The sequence below is a fragment of the Hibiscus syriacus genome, unplaced genomic scaffold (assembly GCF_006381635.1).
Source record: "Hibiscus syriacus cultivar Baekdansim isolate YM2019G1 unplaced genomic scaffold, ASM638163v2 tig00113124_pilon, whole genome shotgun sequence".
Classification (NCBI taxonomy): Eukaryota; Viridiplantae; Streptophyta; class Magnoliopsida; order Malvales; family Malvaceae; genus Hibiscus; species Hibiscus syriacus.
In genome coordinates, this window is record NW_024063444.1 from 929,320 (window position 1) to 942,736 (window position 13,417).

At 35.1% G+C, this 13,417-nt stretch overlaps 3 pseudogenes; 2 read left to right on the plus strand and 1 right to left on the minus strand.

Annotated features, from left to right (window-relative positions):
* The first annotated feature begins 2,895 nt into the window (after positions 1-2,895).
* Positions 2,896-7,587, plus strand: LOC120185545 (annotated as a pseudogene).
* A 1,520-nt stretch (positions 7,588-9,107) lies between these two features.
* Positions 9,108-9,854, plus strand: LOC120185705 (annotated as a pseudogene).
* A 651-nt stretch (positions 9,855-10,505) lies between these two features.
* On the minus strand, positions 10,506-12,621 carry LOC120185707 (annotated as a pseudogene).
* Between the last annotated feature and the right edge of the window lie 796 nt (positions 12,622-13,417).

The following is a 13,417-nucleotide window of genomic DNA, read 5'->3' on the forward strand; positions in this document are numbered from 1 at the left end:
CGAAAAAAAATTATAAGAGGTAAAAAATAGAAATACCTTATTGTGGGTTCTCTGAAAATTGTTTTGGCTTTGTATTGATTTTTTTCCAGTGATTACAAGATGCCCCCCTTACATTGTATTGATGGGGTTTTAATAGTCTCATTTGGTTTAGATAAAAAATAAAGAAAACCCTCACTTTCCACAATATTCTACTGCTTTTTGAATATGGGAAATGAATTGTCGCTAGCTATTTTCGTGCTAGGATTGCTTTCTTAGCGGATTTGGTGCTGTTGCCCCGGATTTGGTGCTGCAGTGTGAGCTGGCTGGTGCTGACATTATCAAAGTGTAGCAGCAAGGGTTCCCTCTATTTTTTTTTGGCTTATTTTCATTGGGCCTCGGGTCTATTTTGGGTCAAACATGGCCTAGTCAAAATAAGGGGTCTACATCTCTCTTAAACTTTTCAAAAAAATAAAATTACTTGATTCATTGAATGTATATAGATATCAATATTATTCTATAAAAAATATAAATATTACTACGTCATTAAATATAAGAGTTGTTCTTAGTAAAGTTATTACGGATAAAAATTATTTTGAATACGAATTGTTTTTAATATTATTTTTTTAATAATCTAGATGATTACGAGGTAATAATTGATCATAATCTTTTTTAGACACACATACCTTACAACTATAACTGTTTGTACTCAGAATTGATAGAAATAACAATATTTCTATCGGTTCACTTTATGAGTTCTAATATCCGTGAACTTGAAGTATAAGTTGACAATGCCGAAGTAATGAAAATAGTTTGTAAACGTTCCAACTCTCTACAAGAACATGTCCATGTGGATATGATTGCAATGTTCTTGTTGAAAATTGGAAGCTACAAAATAAGTCGTAGAAAGCTTATAAATGAATGTTGGCATCGGCTCATTTATAAATTGTACTGTTTGAAACCGTCGTTAATAGCCTGGGTTTGACAACGTGCGTACACCCTACAGACGTGACGACTCGAATCCAAGTCTTTAAGGAAGAACAACACTCACTTTAGCCATTGAGACCACTCAATGAATTACTCTATATTAAGTTAAAACCCAATGATAATGGTGAAAAAAACAAACCACTACTTTTGTTTGCTTGTTTTGATTAAAGGGAAAGCAGTAAGTAACAAAGTCATAGTTGGAATGATTTGAGATATGTAACAAATTGGCATTTGTTTCTATTCAAAGAAATTCACCGGTAATTGTTTAACTTCATCTATTTAACATTTTTTGAATTTTATAAATTTAATAATTTTTTATTTATTTATAATATTTTTAAATAATTTAGTTGGAGTCATAAAATATCCGAGACGAAGTTGGCGGGTGCCACTGCAACAGACATACGGATGACAACCGACATCGCCGGTCGATATGCGATATTACTACAATATTTTTTTTGAATTTTTTAACTTTATGTATATTAACTTTGATATCTAATCACTACAATTTTCTTGGCTTTCGTATGTTGAGAGGAGATCAACTAGTTATTGTCGGCACTATTTTTTTAGGGGTCCCACTTATGGTGTGTCGTGACGTTGTTACTATATTATGCGATTGTTGAGTGACATGCCGCTGATAGAGTGATGCGACAGTTTGCATCGCATCAGCCGATTCCTACGCAAATGGTTGATATGGACGTACTCCATACAATTAATACACGTGGGGAACATAATGAAAACTGGCTAGTAAGACACGCTTACTACATCGACCTCTGAAATCAGTGTGAACTATCGCTCCGCCTGCATCATGATATTACACCACTTGACCTAGATTTCGACTATTCTCCATATCTTCGAAATTACGAAGCAAATGAAAAATCATATCTCACGACACCGAAAAAGAGGGAAGAATGACAACATCATCAAGCCACATACGCCAAGTCCAAGTCCAAGTCCAAGAAGAAAGCATCGTCGTCGTCATCTTATGCTTCAGCTTCTGCAACTGAAGAGTACTATTATGCATCTCAGGCTAGTTTCAGTTTCTATCCTCTATTTCATACTTCATTCGAGACTCGATCGAATTGGGTTTGAGATTCATGAGATGCACTGCAATACACTCAAGCATCTTTGACAGAACATGTGGTTGTGGGTGAGTAGCAGCCAAGTCGAATCAATTACGATAATGATGACGTCAAATACCATTAGTCTATCACCGTTTTTCGAAGATGGATCGCAGAGTGTGTTAAATACACATCCTCGACAAGATAACGACGACGATGATGATAATCAAGGCCTATAACCCCAACGTACTCAACGAACCTCGCGCCATTATCATTCTATCACTCATCGACATCGTCAATAATTTAGAAAATATAGATAAATTTTCTTTGTATTTTTTGTAAATAATTTATTTTTTGATTATTTATTTACTTTGTATTTTTAAAAATATAAATAAATTTATTTTTCTTTCAATTTTACTTTTTTTAAAATTTTATCAAGTGATTGTTGTTGACCGTTGTCCGTTGACCAACAACTACAAAACGATTAGTTTTTTGAATTTGAAGAAACTCGTCACCTCGATTTAATTTTTTTTAAAATTTATAAAAATTTTATTTATTAAATTTTTAAAAAATAATTTTTAAATAAAATCATCACCTCGATGAGACAAGTCATATTAATAACAATAAAATAATGATTCATATAGAGTCTACTACTCATTTAAAAATAATATTCAATAAAACTCGTGTACCGTAACAATTGTCATATTTTTCAAAATAAAAGTTAGAAAGGCCTAATATCCTAAATAATTGACCCGCTTGGGTATTGAAAAAAAACCCCGAAGATCAACACCTAGCAGGGACGAAAGAAATTGGGCCTCTCCACAAGAAAAGAAAACAAAATGAAACCCATAAATTGCAGGCAAAGAGAGGAAAAAACTGGGGGGAGAAAGGAGGATCATCGTTCTAGTAGGGTTTTTTCCAGTAAAGAAAACTAGATACCGGAAAGAAACATATTTTCAGATTAGTTTGTTTCAACAGCTTTTAAGTTCTAATACCAAATAAAATCATAAATCATGCACGCTCCAGTTCTCGTTCTGAGTAAGCTTCTTTTCTTTTCTCTTGATGCATCTTGATCCCAAATGGGACTTCTAGATTTAAGTTGTTCATTAACATCTAATTGAAATACGCAGAGGATTCGTTGAAACGGGAGTCTGGGACTAAGGTTCACCATGCTAATATCCAAGCCTCCAAGGTAATCGTTTTTTTTATATAAAAAAAAAACTTACATTGTTTCTATTTGCTTTGTTTTAATCTAAAATGAAATTGCTGAATAAGCTGCTTAAATTTAAAAGCAATGTAAACCCAGTTTTTGTTTTTGAGTTCTGATCTGAGGACTTTATATCTATCTAAGAAAGCAGGCTTTAACATGGTTTGGGTCTTCGATACGATTTCCATTTGTTGTAGTCTGTTCCATGCTCACTGACCTAACTAACTTCTCAGGCTGTTGCTGACATTATTAGAACAACATTGGGTCCTCGATCCATGTTGAAGATGCTCCTTGATTCTGCTGGAGGTAATCCTTTTTTACCCCTTTTTGTCCTTTTCATTTCTAGTGCAGCTGTTTTCAGAATTCACAAAAACATTTTATCACCCTTTAAATGAACTCTTGTTGAACAAGAAGTTGTTGTATGGTTTTGGTTTCTTCCAGGTATTGTTGTTACTAATGATGGAAATGCCATCCTACGTGAGTTAGATCTTACACATCCAGCAGCAAAGGTATGATATTCCATCATGCTTCTCTATTTGATTTTCTTTGAGCATGTGAATGTCTTCCCCACCCCCAAATTTTTGTCTTATTTTGTGCTTTCTTATCTTTTTGTTATTCATGGCAGTCAATGATAGAATTGAGCCGTACGCAAGATGAGGAAGTTGGAGATGGAACAACATCTGTCATTGTTCTTGGTATATCTTGATGCAACACCATGCCGTTTGTGTGCCATGTTTGATACTTTTGCATACATTAGTTTATTTTTCAACCATATTCTCATTATAAGGTGTTTTTTGAGAACTGGTACATTTTTCAAAAGCTTAATGGATTTTTAATTGCTTAGTTCATTTGGTTATCCCTCTTTTCTTTTCTTTTTTTTTACTTCTGTTGGATGTTTAATCTGCATGTTGGGATTCAATTGCCTTTAGTACTTATATTTGGTACACTCTTTGGTGCAGCTGGTGAGATGCTTCATGTCGCAGAAGCCTTTATTGAAAAAAATTATCATCCCACAGTCGTTTGTTGAGGTAAGGTAAAAGTGATGATAGATTCTTAACCTCGGCTTTTGAATCATAAATTAGCATTTGATGAAGAACCATTTCATTTGCAGCATACAATAAGGCTTTGGAGGATGCTATTGCTGTGCTTGACAAGATTGCAATGACTATTGATGTGAAAGACCGTATGTTTCTCCTGTGAACTTTTTTATAATCATAAAACAAGATTTTATCTTTTATCCCATGTATTTGCATTACCACTTTTATATTTGAATGGCAGGTTCAACGATGTTGGGGCTTGTGAAGAGCTGTATAGGAACAAAGTTCACTAGCCAATTTGGGGATCTGATTGACGTGAGTGTTCTTCTTTTTCCGTAGCTTTTTTTCTATGGGAACTTTGATTGTAGATTCTTATCTTCGGTTCCAAATAATTAATATTATGTTAATCAGACAATCAGCAGACATTAGGTGAAATGACATTGGAAATATGTCTTTGTTACAGATGGAATCGGGGAGCATTTGAAACATAAATATAACAACCATAGTTATGTAACTTACTTGCTTTGGGTATTTAAGCATCTGATAGGGTTGTCTCTATGTGTCAGGCTATATTTTACTAAAATATTCAGGCTCATGCATTTAGCTGAAAGTGTACAGAAATAGTATATTCAGACATTTTTTGTTCAACTTGTGGATTGTGTGTTTTTCACAAGACCCAGCAATCCCCCATTTTCTCTTTTTCCACTTCATTCATTTTGGTGTTTGGTTTGGCTCACATGAAAGACCAAAATTGTATAACCAGTGCCAATATTAGACGTGTTAACACACCGCAATTCATATTGTATTGACAAGCAAATAGTATCAATACCTTTTTTTATTCTAGCTGAAAATATAAAGTATACCTATATTTTGATTGAACCAACAAAAGAGATCATCTTTAGGTTCCTTTAGGCATTAAATTAAGCTATTCTTGGTGTGCTTTACCATTATTTCAGAAAATTGAAGTGTTGAACTCTTCCATGGAATCTTCAATAGAAGATAGATTTGAGCCTTTACTTAAGATGTCCCTGTTTTTACCTTATCTTTCATTTTCCATACTTTTTTTTTAATTTGTGTGCCTGTTATTGGATTGCAACTTTTCTGCAACGCATTTAGTGATTGGAACTGACTGATTATGAGCCTAATCTACTTGAGCTCCATATTTGTGAAAAGACATTCTACTGATACTAGCGGGAGAGGTTGTGCTAGCTTATGCAATAATGTTCCTTAACTCATTGTGTTTCTTACTTTTATCTTTGCTTCAGTTTTATTGCAACGTCGCTCATAAATTCTCTTTAGTTAGCATTTAGATTCTATGCACAACATTTACATTCCTTCCGTGATCATTTGATTTTGTTTTATATGAAGAATTAGAAAGGAACTGGCAATTGATAGTTAATTTATTTAGCTACTTAATTTTAACTTCCAGGATCTGGCAATTGATGCAACTCAAACAGTTGGAGTTGATATCGGCCAAGGGCTGCGAGAAATTGATATTAAGAAATACATTAAAGTAGAGAAAGTACCAGGTGGCCAGTTGGAAGATTCTGATGTCCTCAAGGGAGTGATGATCAATAAAGATGTAGTTGCACCTGGCAAAATGAAACGAAAGATTGTCAACCCACATATTATTCTTCTTGACTGTCCCCCTGAGTATAAGAAAAGGGGAGAGCCAAACAAATGCTGAGTTGGTTAGGGAAGAAGATTGGGAGGTCCTTTTGAAAATGGAAGAAGAATACATTGAGAACCTTTGCTTGCAGATTCTGAAATTCAAACCAGACTTGGTGATCACAGAAAAAGGACTTAGTGATTTGGCATGTCATTATCTTAGTAAGGCTGGTGTCACTGCATTAGGAGAGTGAGAAAGATGGACAACAACAGAATTGCAAAGGCATCTGGAGCTGTTATCGTGAATCGTCCTGATGAATTGCAGGAATCCGATGTCGGTACTGGAGCTGGGCTATTTGAAGTTAAAAAAATCGGGGATGAGTTCTTTGCATTCATTGTTGATTGCAAAGATCCAAAAGCTTGTACAGTTCTCTTAAGGGGTGCTAGCAAGGATCTCGTAAACGAGGTGGAGAGAAATTTGCAGGTAAGTAATTTAATATGCTGCCTCTGCCTGTCTATTATGGAATAAAGTTCTGATGCTTGTTTCAATTACAGGATGCCATGTCCGTTGCAAGAAACATAATAAAGAATCCGAAACTTGCTCCCGGTGGTGGTGCTACGGAATTAACCGTTTCTGCCACCTTGAAGCAGAAGAGTTCATCTGTTGAAGGCATAGAAAAGGTGCTTGATGCTTTTATCCATAACTTGATTCGATCTAGGCATTATATGGTCCTGATTGCTAATCTTTCTCAACATTCTGATATATGCTTATCAATTTCTTTAGAAATTTAATTTGGATAATTCCTGATATTTTTAGTTGGCAGAAGGTTTCATGCGTTGTTGGCATGGAAAGGATGTTTGATGCTTGCATGCATAACGTTGATATGCTAACATTTCTTGAAATCTCAATATATGCTTACCAATGCTTTTAGAGATTTAGCTTTTGTAATTTCCTGATTCTTTAGTTGCTAGTGTTCTTATATAAATTCATTGGTTGTGTACCAGTGGCCGTATGAAGCTGCTGCTCTTGCTTTTGAAGCCATACCCCGTACTTTGGCACAAAATTGTGGAGTTAATGTTATTCGGACAATGACTGCTCTGCAAGGAAAGGTATCGATGTTTCTAAGAGCGCAGTATGGTTATACGCTTTTGACAATACCCTTAAATTTACAGTTCCTGTTTTCTGAAATTGTGATTGTAGCATGCAAATGGTGAAAATGCATGGATTGGCATAGACGGGAACACCGGTGCCATTGCGGACATGAAAGAACGAAAGGTATGATGAAATTGGAACCTTCTTCGAGTATGGTGTTGGTCCTCAAATTTTAAGACCGTTGATGAATTGTTGAAATCATTTGTGCCAGATTTGGGATGCATACAATGTGAAGGCGCAAACTTTTAAGATGGCCATAGAAGCCGCTTGCATGCTTCTACGGATCGACCACGTTGTAAGTGGGATTAAGAAGAAGCAGGCTCCTGGAACTGGCCAAGCTCAAAAACCCAAGGTTGAGACTGAAGCAGATGCAGATGGTGAACAAATTCTCCCTGATTGAAGACGTGAACAACTTAAACTTACCCTTTGCATGGGTTCAAAGTGCTTGATGAAATGATGGGTTGGTTTTGTTTAGCTGTTTTAAGGGACTTGTTGAAGCATCTTTTGCTTGTATTTTTTGAGGTTTTCAATCTGCGATGGTGTTGGAAGTTTGTAGATTGTTGTGGGATTAAATTTTTGAATTGAGAAATTAAATTAATTAAGTTCTTTTAATTTTGATTATTAAATTTTTAAATATTATTGTTACATGGTAGATCGTGAATTTATAGTACAAAATTTATAAAAAATTATAAATTTTACTAAAAGAAGTTGAAATTTTGAAATAATTTTAAAATAATGATCAAAACACATGAGAAATCATATAAAATCCTAAAACCCTAAAATCCTAAAACAAAATCTTAAACAGCCCTTCAAAATTTTAATCTAATAATCATAAAATTACTCTTATCTTAAAACCCTAAGCTAATGATCTGAACTTAAAACAATAAATAGTAAAATCTAAGAAATATGTTTCTGACTTTTCACTTTTTCTTGTCAATTATATTACGTAAGATGAAGATGTGCTTAGTAAAACACACTCTTTGAAAGACGTTGACAATATATGACTTCACCAGAAGTATCCTAATTGATAAATAATCTCTGACATGTAATATTTTTATAAATAAAAGAATATATGTAAAATTAAGTTTTATATAACTATGTAGCAATTTTTTTTATAGTTGATATTTTAATAATCAAATTATTAAATTTATCGATATAGATATATTTATTATGTAAGTTATTTTTTAGTTTACTTCATATTTTCAGGGTAAACTATACCGTTGATCATTAATTTTTGAGTTAGTTTTCGTTTTCTCCATTGATGTTTCAAAAGTAACAAATCGATCACTAACGTTGTCAATTAATTACAAAATCATCACTCGACGATAATCGTTAACACGTGTGAAGGAAAACATAGCAGGAACATTAACTGCTTACCTGGAATTTTGACCGCCACGTTAACCCTTTGACTGACTCTTCTTCTTTCTCTTTCTTCTTTTTCTTCTCCTTCTTCTCTTTCTCCTTTTTATTCTCCTTTCCTTCTTCTTTGCATACTCACAAAATGTATGAAATTTTCCGTCCAAACGAACAAACAAAACCCTGAAAACAATTAAGAAATTTCGCTGCCGAAGAATAGTGGAAAACCTGACCCGATTCACCACCAACATCCAGTTTTAGAGAATCAGATTCATCGCTTTCTACGGGATTTCTATTCTTTACAACAATCAAAGGTCGCATTCAGTCCTTGATTTTCATTTTGTTTTTCCTTTCATTTTCTCTCAATCCAAACGATGGAGAGCTTAGCCCTCCACTCTCTATCCACCGCTTCCTTCTCACTTTCCTCCCGCCCTTGCCTTCATCGCATATCAGTATGAGAATATCCTAAATACCATTTTTCTTGTGCAGTGAAAGCATAATCTGGAAAAGCCTTTAGCCCTACAACCATCAACAGTGGCCGTGGGGCTGAATTTGAAGGTGCTGTCATTGCTATGTTCCATCTACTGATAACCAGGACGGACAAAGAGCACTTCGCGAGGCTTTCTGTCGGCAGAATCTTCCAAATGTTACAAATTTACTAGCTACAGTATTGATCTTCCTTATTGTGATCTACTTCCATCTCTTTTAACACATTCTGTGTGCAAATGCATCACATTCCGGATGTCTGCATTTTCGTTTGTTTGGTTTTTTACTTTCTGGTTATTACTTACAGCTTGGCAGACATGGCAGCAAATCCCTTCCATGCTCTTTTTTTTATCTGGTGTTCATGCTTTCGGCCTGTGCTTTGTTTTCAAAAACTTGGATTGAAGTTTCTGGTTCTTCGGCCAAAGATGTGGCTAAGCAGCTCAAGGTAACCTAACTGCTGAGTAACGTAATCGTGTTTGCATCATGCATGATAATGGACATTGTCGATCATGAATTCCCCTTGCTTAGCATGTGATGGAAGGATGCCAAGGCTTAATTGCTCTGTTGGTTACACATTTCCTTGTTACCTCTTTCTTCTATTCCTTCTTTAAACCGAGAACTTGATAGAAAGAATTTTAGAAAGTCAGAACTCAAAAGTTTTCGGGATTGAGTTTTCGAAGTTTAGAACTCAAGATGCTCTATGTGATGTATCTTATAGTGTTTCAATGTTTTGTGGTTCTGTTTGCAGGAACAACAAATGGTGATGCCTGGACACAGAGATTCAAATCTGCAGAAGGAACTGAACCGCTACATACCGACAGCAGCTGCCTTTGGTGGAATGTGCATCGGTGCATTGACCGTATTAGCTGATTTCATGGGAGCCATTGGTTCAGGGACTGGGATATTGCTTGTAACCATCATATATCAGTAACTTTGAGACATTTGAGAAGGAGAGAGCCAGCGAACTGGGCTTCTTCGGCCTCTGAGCTCTATCAATCTGATTCAGGTCCCAATTAGATGGGGAAAATTGTTATGCTAATGTTAGAGAATGATTACAGTTCTGATTATCAAATTCAAAGATTTAAAGTAGGTTCCACCTTTGTTTTTAAAAGAAAAGAATGTTGCGCATTGGTACCAATTGGTACCACTCAATAGGTTCTTCGATCACTATATACATATATAATCCAACACCTAGGTTCTAATTGAATGTAAACATGGAAGAGCTAGTTTCAAATATGCAATATTTCTATAACATTTACAGAATTCAATGAAGAAGCAATGGATTCAACGTGCAAACAAAAGAACACTCAAAAAATAAGAAAAAAGGTCAAATTTGTATACTTTCATTCAACAGGATGCTCTTCAAACCAGCTGAAACCACCACCCCCAGAAGAATTTGATTCTGTTTCTTTTTCCTAGTGATACCCGACTGTACTCCAATTCAATCTTTTATGACTGCACAAATAAAACTTATTCCAACCCCGTCTCCATATGGCTACACAGCAGGTCTCTTTCATGTGAAAAAGTACTTCACTTGTATATTTTTCAGCGGCCAACATTCTTTTTCATCACAGGTCAAGCAATGGCATTCTTCACGACACAACGGAAATTTTGCACGAAAGCCATGGGGGTATACTTCACAGGGTGCCTTCCGATTCGCTATCCGTGAAGGGTTCAGGGTCTGAAGCTTCTGCAAGACCTTCTAGCATGAGTAAAACCTCCGCCGGGTCATCCAAATAATACTTGGCTTTGCTAGGGTTCTGGCCGACTGTGCACGCGAACACATTTGTTTTCGACGACAGGATACCACTGGAAATCGCGCTACCGATGATCTCAAACATCTCCTCATCGGATCTGTCATCCCCAATGCAGAGTACCAAATCAGCCACCAAACCTTTACTGACTCCCTAAAAGAAGAGTTGTGAAATGAAAAACCCTAATTTAAGTTTAGAGATTGGGTTCTTATTTAAAGAGGAAGATGTTGGTCTCCAAGTGGCTTTCAACCCAGTCAACTCCATCCATGTCAGCAGTTAATGTATTAACTGTGTTTTCCGTAATGTCGGCTTCTAATGTTAAGTAATAATTTTGTAATTAATCGATAAATTTAGTAATTGATTTTTAAAATTTCAATGAAAAATAAAAATTTATACAAAAATTAGTAACCAACTGTATAATTTACTTATATTTTTATTATATGGATCAAAAGTATTGTATATATCAACAGTAAAAAGGTGTAAAATTCAAAAGACATATTTTCAAAAAAAAAAATTATATTTGATTAAATAATTATTTTGATCTCTGTTTTTTAGAGCATTTTATTCTTAATGTTTCATTTAAAAAAAATCATAATATTTGATTAAATAATCATTTCATTATTTATTCTATTTTTTTAATCATTTTGATTTCCCATATTATATTTTGGGGCAAAAATATTTATATTTTGATGTGTTGACCATTTTTAATCTAACGATTTTCATTAATAGAAAAACCTTTTTACTTAAAAAATGTTGAAATCAAAATACTAAAAAAATGAATATTTAATAAAATATTAGGCATTATTTTCCAATTATGCCAGTATTAGATTTGGACTAAATGGAGAACCCACAAACAACTATGCTATCAAACATCGAAAATCAGACAAGAATAGGGATTCCTGATAAAATCTTTGATGTCGGATCAAATCAATTTTATTAGAGATTAGAGGAACAGTTTCTCATAAAATCTTTGATCTTCTTAATTTACTGGGAAGACTTGCAATTCTGTAAACATGTGGACCACGTGCACCGAATTTGGATATTCTTTCAACGAGCCTTTTTCTCAATTGCTTTTAACCATTCATAATGCCTCTGCCAATATTTTAGCGGGTCAAATCCCGCCACCACCACCATCGTCGCCGGAAAATCCAACCCTCTTATATTCTCGGCATTGGGCCCGCTCACGTTCACCGCTGGGCGGTCGCGGTTGTCCGACCCTTTAGGCAAAAGCGCTCTCCTGCAAAAATCCGATCTCGGAACGAATATCAGTGGTGCACCCACTAGCTCCAACTCCGCCGAAGAACGGTTGGATGCAAACGAGTCCCCTCAGTTTCAGCGTTTTGAATTCCGTTTTGCATGCTCGGACCGCTACGTTGTGAGCGATGTTTCCGCCGGCGCTGTCTCCGGCCAAGAAACACCGCTAAAAGTCGGCACTTTCCAGTAAGTAGACGTCGCGGTTGTCGTCCAAGAACTTGAGAACGTCGAATCCGTTGTCGTATTGGGACGGGTAGGTATGTTCAGGAGCGAGACGGTAGTTGATGGGAGACGACGAAAGCTGGGAACTTACAGGCAAATTTACGACAAACGGCGTCTTAACCCATGGAAGTCTGGCTAAGGAAGGTTAACCCAGCGGATCAAAAAATTTAAGAATGAGATTCAAAATTTTAATTTTATTTTTTTTAAAGTAAAGGATATGAAAAAAAAATTCTTTAACACATTAAATTAAATTTAATTATTTTTTTAAAATAATGGGATGCATCCGCCACTGACAAGAAGAATATTGGAGGGGAGGAGAGAAGAGTCGAAACTAGATATTACGAGAATCATCGATGGTGGTGTCAGAAGTGGAGACGGAGCTGGAGGGTTTGGGACTGGGGGCGACCTGGAAGTCGAACGAGCGGAGGATACGACGGTTGATGGATCCATCGGAGCGCCAGGCGGCGTCACTGAGGCGGGGTCGGTGAGGTCGGAGCGAAGGGTTTGAACGTTGAGGAGTCATAGTTTTATTGGCGTGGAGAGCATGGAGGGTTTTGCTTAAATAAAAAGGAAGAAAAGGGGGCAAATTGCGATCCAATAACAGTAGAACCGGTCTCAGCTAAACCCCAACTGCTTTTTCTTTCCCCCCCTTATGTTTTATGCATTTTGCTGCTGTATTCATGGATAATATCATGGAAAAAACTATGTATTTAGTCATCCAACTATCATCTTACTTATATTTTGGTTTTCCAATTATTTTTCTTCAAAATCATCAGCTTCGTTTTGATCACCCACCAGTAAAAAGTTAATAAAATTACCAATGTGATTTTTTTATTTTGTAATGTTGATATGATATTACCTTCTGGTGACACATCGGTATCACTATTAATTTTTTAATGGTGGGTGATTAAAATGAAACCAAAATGTAATGTTTGTGATGATTTAGAAAATAAAATAGGTGGATGACCAAAATAAAACTAAAACAATAGTTAAGTGACTATATATGTAATTTATCCTAATTTTATTTATAAACGTAATCTCTAAATACTTCTAATTTAAATTTCTCAAGATCCCAATATTTTTATTTTATTTTTATAAATTCTTAATTAAATTAAAATTAGATTAACTGATGATATAAAATTAATGCATATTTAAATTGAACTATTAAAATATATAATAAATTTCAACACAACAACATGTGAAATTTGTAAAATAAATTAAGATACTAAACAAAACGATATAGAAAAATACTAAAAATACACATGCAAATAATATGAACAGAATGAGAATATAAACATGTAAAATATACATGAACTATA